The sequence below is a fragment of the Sorex araneus genome, chromosome 4 (genome assembly GCF_027595985.1).
Source record: "Sorex araneus isolate mSorAra2 chromosome 4, mSorAra2.pri, whole genome shotgun sequence".
Lineage (NCBI taxonomy): Eukaryota > Metazoa > Chordata > Mammalia > Eulipotyphla > Soricidae > Sorex > Sorex araneus.
The window spans coordinates 9,035,003-9,041,595 of NC_073305.1; positions in this window are offsets into that span (position 1 = coordinate 9,035,003).

Sequence of the window (6,593 nt, forward strand, 5' to 3'; positions counted from 1 at the left end):
GGCTTGCCGTACTATCGCTCCGACCCCGTCTATTTTGAATTTTTGAGAAGCCTTTGTGTTGTTTTCTGAACCAGGCTACAGTCCCACAGCAATGCCCATGGTCCTTCCCGCACCCCCATACCCTCGGCACTGGCTGTTTCTAGACACTGTGAGGTAGGCCGTTCTCAGCGGCGTGGGCAATTACCTCTTGGCTTGTCATTCTGATGCAGTTCACTAATAATCAGCGGTGAGCACTTTTTCATAAGCCTATTGACCATTTGTACATTTTCTCTGGGGAAGCCTCCTGCCATCTTCCTTTCTTTCTTTCTTTCTTTCTTTCTTTCTTTCTTTCTTTCTTTCTTTCTTTCTTTCTTTCTTTCTCTCTTTCTTTCTCTCTTTCTTTCTTTCTCTTTCTTCTTTCTTCTTCCTTCCTTCCTTCCTTCCATCCTTCCTTCCTTCCTTCCATCCTTCCTCCCTTCCTTCCTTCCATCCTTCCTCCCTTCCTTCCTTTCTTTCATTCTTTCTCTCTTTCTTTCCTACTTGGTTTTTGGGTCATGCCTGGCAACGTTCAGGGGTTACTCCTGGCTCTGCACTCAGAAATCCCTCCTGGTGATGCTCAGGGAACCATGCAAGATGTCAGGGATCAAACCCGGGTCGGCCGTGTCAAAGGCAAGTGCCCTACCTGCTGTGCTATCACTTTGGCCCCTCTTTCATCTCCAAGAACTAGATCATGACATTCTGGATTCAGCAAAGGAGCCTTAGGTTCTAGTCAGGGGGAGGGGGAGGCGCCTTCTCTCTGAACATTTGCATCTTGATCTGGAACATCTTATCAGGTGTATCTTGGTGACTCAGCAGGAAGTCTAGATTAACGTCCTGTTACACACATCAATACATTCATAGTTACATGTGCCGGAGAAAAGGGGCCATAGAGGAAGTCACTGAGCCCTCACGGACCTGCCGGTTTAATTTCTGTGCTCGGGGCTCTGGGGACACTGCAGAGACACTCAGCCAACCAGGTGAGACAACTCGATGCTCAAGCCCCACTGCTGACGCCGTGCTGCTCAGCCTGGCCACAGCGAGAACCAGCAGCCCCCACCCGGCCCCCCAAGTAGTGCTGGGCTGGGGGCTCCTGCCACGCGGGGTCCCACCCGGGTCCCCGTGCATGCAGAGCTCGGGACCCTGACCCCTGAGCTCACTCTCTGGCCCAAGTGCTGTGTTTTTCAAGTTCAGATTCTTTTTTTTCAGTGTTTTTAGAGGGTGATTTACACAGTCGTTCATGGTTGCGTTTCAGGCACACAGTGTTCCAACACCAACCCGTCACCCGTGTCTGCTTCCCTCACAGCGCCCCAGTTTTCCTCCCAGCCTGCCTCTGGGCAGACACGGCGTTATTTTCGGCCCCGAGGTTTACAGTCCTGTCTCTGACGGAGCTTCCCACTTAACACAGTCCGGCACCGCAGCCTCCCGCCGAATGAGCCGGTAGACCACGTACCCCGTTCCTGTGGTGCCCCCCCTGCCCTGCCCTCTCTCCCCCCCCCCCGCCCCTCCCCAGGCAGCTTCTTACCCAGACCAGCTCTCAGCCCCCAGCTGCCGTGGGCACTTGCTGTTCCCCCCCGTGTGGCTGTGTCTCCTTACATCCTACCTTCGAGAGAGACCCAGAGACCTTTCAGGGTCCAATTTTAGAATCTCTCCCGCTTCTTTTTGCCTGTTTTATAGTTTTCATCTTTCTATCTTTTATTTGGGGTTGGGGCCACCCCTTTTGCGGGGAGGAAGAGGGCCGGGCCACACCCAGCAGGGCTGACTCCTGTCTGCGCTCAGGAAACCGTCTGCAGTGCTGGGGACAGTACGGGGACCCACCCAGGCGAGCACCTGCAGCTGCTCTCTCTCCTGGCCCCCCGCCCCCCGTCTGCGTGCTGGCCGCCTGAGTGGGGGCCGCATCCTTCTCGCACTTTCCTTCACTCCGTTTCCTCCTCTGAGCTTAGGAGACTCACCGTCTGCGTGCAGGGTCTTTGTGAAGGGCAGGACCGGCTCTCCCACTGCTCCGGGGCCAGACTTAGGGTTTCTTACTGGCCACTTATTTTGGGGGCATGGCACCATCTCATTCATTCATTCATTCATTCATTCATTCATTCATTCATTCATCTTAACCATTTTTATTGAGACAGGGACTTTGCAATGCTGTTAAAGATACTTCCCGTGGAGTTCATGCCCAAGTCAACCAGCTTGACCAATGGCTGGATAAATAGCAGTACTCCTACATTCTTATAAAAAAAAAAATACTTCCCATGCACTCATCATTCCAACACCACCCCCTCCACCAGAGGCAGCTTCCTGACACCCCCCACCCACCCCGCTGTGGCCCAGGGGCCACTCTGGGCCCCCGAGGATGTTCAGTTCAAAAGAGAAAATCTCTAGGGGCCGGAGTGATAGCACAGCGGGTAGGGCGTTTGCCTTGCACGCGGCCAACCTGGGTTCAATCCCTGGCATCCCATATGGTCCCCCAAGCTGGGTGTGACCCAAAGAGAAAAAAAAAAAAGAGAGAAAATCTCTAGTTCTGTGACTTCAGACATTTGGTTTCTGTTTTTTGGTTTTTGTTTCGGGGCCACATGCCCAGTGATGCCCAGGGCTTACTCCCAGGGCTCTGTTCTCAGGAATTACTCCTGGTGGGCTTGGGAGGACAGTCGGGGGTAGGGGGATCAAACCCGGGTCGGCTGTCCTGCCCTGCCCTTGGACATTGTTGTTTTCTTTTTTTTTTTTTTTTTGCTTTTTGGGTCACACCCAGCGATGCTCAGGGGTTACTCCTGGCTTTGCACTCAGGAATTACTCCTGGCGGTGCTTGGGGGACCATATGGGATACCGGGGATCGAACCCTGGTCGGCCGCATGCAAGGCAAACGCCCTACCCGCTGTGCTATCGCTCCGGCCCCCATTGTTGTTTTCTTACTATGTATCTTTATAGTTTACAAATGAGAGAGATCTTTTTATTTTCTCTCTCTCTCCCCCACCTCCCCATATCTCTCTCTCTCCCCCCTCTCTCTTTCTCTGTTTTTGGGTCACACCTGGGGATGCTCAGGGGTTACTCCTGGCTCTGCACTCAGGGATCACTCCTGGCAGTGTGCGGGGGACCATATGGGATACCAGGAATTGAACCCAGGTCAGCCACATGAAAGACATGTGCCCTACTCATTATACTATCACTCTGACTTTTATATACTTATAAGCTAAAATACACTTTTATATTTTTATAGACTTATTCAGATTTCTCTTTAAATTTTTTTCTTGTTCTCACCCTAACTTAACTGTATATTTGTATAATTTATCTATTTTGTGTGAATTTTAAAATAATTTAGCATAGAGGGCTGGAGCAATAGCAATAGCAATAGGTAGGGCTTTTGCCTTACATGCGGCTGACCCAGGTTTGATCTGGCATCCCATATGGTCCCCTGAACACTGCCAGGAGTAATTCCTTGTTTGTTTGTTTGTTTTTGCTTTTTGGGTCACACCCAGCAATGCACAGGGGTTACTCCTGGCTCTGCACTCAGGATTATCCCTGGCAGTGCTCAGGGGACCATATGGGATGCTGGGAATCGAACCCCAGTCGGCCACGTGCAAGGCAAATGCCCTACCCTCTGTGCTATTGCTCCAGCCCCATGCCAGGAATAATTCCTGATCGCAGAGCCAGAAGTAACCTCTGAGCATAGCTGATGTGACCCAAAAAAAGCAAAAATAATAATAATAATAATAATAATAATAATAATTTAGCATAGAATTACTCATATTATGACTTTAAAAATTACATTTAAATTATTTATAAAAAGGAAAAATATACAGTTATTGAAAAACAATGTTTTATCAATATCCTAAACCAAAAAAAAGTTTACTTTATTCTAAAAGAGGAATATTAACTTTATGTTAAAAATATTATGTTATAAATAATCCCAGGTATCTGCACTAATAAATAAAAGATTAGAATTAAAACTTTATAGAATGTTCAAAATAAATGAAATATAACTACTTATTGCAAAAGTATAAAATCCCTTAGCAAGCTACTGACAGATCATGTGTGTGTGTGTGTGTGTGTGTGTGTGTGTGTGTGTGTGTGTGTGAGAGAGAGAGAGAGAGAGAGAGTTTTGTTTCATTTTGGGGCCACCCCTGGCAGTGCTCAAGGCCTATTCCTGGCTCTGAGCTCAGGGATCTCTCCTCACAGGCTCCGGGGACCATATAGCAGGCAGGAGATTGAACTCAGGTTGGCCGTGTGCAAAGCAAACACCATCCCCGCTGTACTGTCACTCCGGTCCCTATACAGACCTTTCTTAATCTAGTATAAGGCATAATAAGTGCCGCACTCAGTGACAAAGTGTTGAGCAGTTTGTCTTGTCTTTTAAAGAAACTCCTTTAGCACTTCTTGCAAAAATTGCTTTCACGACTATGAATTTCCTACGCTGTTGTTTGCCCATGAAGTTCTGTGTCTTACTTTCAAATCTGAATGATAATCCAGCTGGATAGAGAATTCTTGGTGAGGTGTTCATTTCACTGAGTTTTTGTATTCTATCCCTCCCTTCTTGTCTGGTTCTGGTTCTCATTTGATAGATTCGATGTGAATCTTACGGGCTTTCCTTTGTTTGTAAGTACCTGTTTGATCTTGCTGCTTTCAATGTCCTGTTTCTGGGCCTGAGAGTTAGTACAGCAGGTAGGGTGTTTACCTTGCACTTGGCCGACCCAGTTCAATCCCCAGCACCCCACAGGAAGCCGGAAAGGTCATAGAGTGGGTCAGGTGCTTGCCTTGCACAAGGCCAACCTGGATTTGATCCTCAGCTTCCCACCTGGTCCCCCCCAAGCACGACCAGGAATTACCCCTGAGTGCAGAGTCGGGTCAGCCCTGAGTAGTACTGGGTGTGGCCCCAAAACAACAAAAACCAAAAATTGATGTCTGTCTCTTTAGACTTCGTCTTCTTTTTTTTTTATAATTTTTTTTTTTTGCTTTTTTGGTCACACCTGGCAATTATGCACAGGGGTTACTCCTGGCTCTGCACTCAGGAATTACTCCTGGCGGTGCTCAGGGGACCATATGGGATGCTGGGAATCGAACCCGGGTCAGCCGAGTGCAAGACAAACACCCTACCTGCTGTGCTATCGCTCCAGCCCCTAGACTTTGTCTTCTTTATTCTGATTATGACGTGTCTTAGTGGTTTTCTCTCTGGTTCTGTTTTCCCTGGGACCCTTTGGGCCCCTTGGAGCCCCATGAGGCCCTTCTCGACTTCGGGAACTTCTTGTTTATGAGGTCTTCGGCGGTTCTTCATTGCGTTCACTTTCCTGTTCCTCGGGGACTCGATAGTTCTGAAGTTGTCCTGCTTGACCTCATCGCATAGTTCTCTGGTGTGCTGTTCATTTCCTTTCAGACTAGTTTCCCTCTTCTGCTTTTTTTTTTTTTTTCTGGAGGCTTCTTGCATCTCAGCTTGGAGCTCGTCAGTCTTTTCCTGTGCTGTTATCCTGCTCCTCAGAGCTTCAGCTGAGCTTCTACTATCACCTACCATCTTCTTCATGTCTTTCTTTTTTTTTCTTTTTGGGTCACACCCGGCGATGCACAGGGGTTACTCCTGGCTCTACACACAGGAGTTACCCCTGGCGGTGCTCAGGGGACCCTATGGGATGCTGGGAATCGAACCCGGGTCGGCCGCATGCAAGGCAAATGCCCTCCCCGCTGTGCTATCACTCCAGCCCCCATCCTCTTCATTTCTAACATTTAAAAAATATATTTTTAATTATTTTGGGGGCCACACCCAGCAGTGCTCACTCCTGACTCTGTGCTCAGGGATCACTCCTGGTGGACTCAGGGAACCATATCAAGCACTGAAGATAGAACCTAGGTCGGCCCTGTGCAAGGTAAGGACCCGACCTGCTGTCATTTCTGGTCATGGTTTTCTCATTTCTGCCCCCACACCTTCTGGTACTTTGCTGGCTGCCTGTGCCATCACTTCCTCGCGCTCTTTAAACAGCCTCGACGTGACGCTCACGTCATTCTCTGCGAGCTCGCGGGGCCGGTGGGTGCTGGCGCGCCTCTGTCTTCTCATCTTCACCTCAGCTCGCTCGACTTCCTGCTTGTCTCTCTCCTGTGTTTGCTGAGCACCTGCCGTGCTGGAGGGTTGGAGGCACCAGAGGGTCTGGGATGTGGGGGTGGGCCTGCGGGGACGGTGAGGGCAGGCGTGGCGGCTCACAGTTCAACGTTTGGTGTTGCTGTTGTTGTTGTTTTGTTGTGTTGTGTGTTTGGGGCCACCCTTGGCGGTGCTCAGGGGTTACTCCCGGTTCTGCACTCAGGAATCACTCCTGGCGGTGCTCAGGGGACCATACGGGATGCCGGGTTGAACCAGGGTCAACTGCAAGCAAGGCAAACGCCTGCCTCCTGCACCACAGCCCCACCCAACACGGCAACATTTAACCACCAAGGTCACAGCCATGGAAACCACACTCCCCCCCACCCCCAACACACACCATCCTGGGGCTGCTGCTGCTCGCTCAGTGACTTTCCTGACCTGATTCTGTGACCCTGTCTTCTTCGTCAGTGTGGGTATTGCAGGCAGTCTGGTCTGCTAATGATCAGACAAAGGTTTCTTTCTTTTT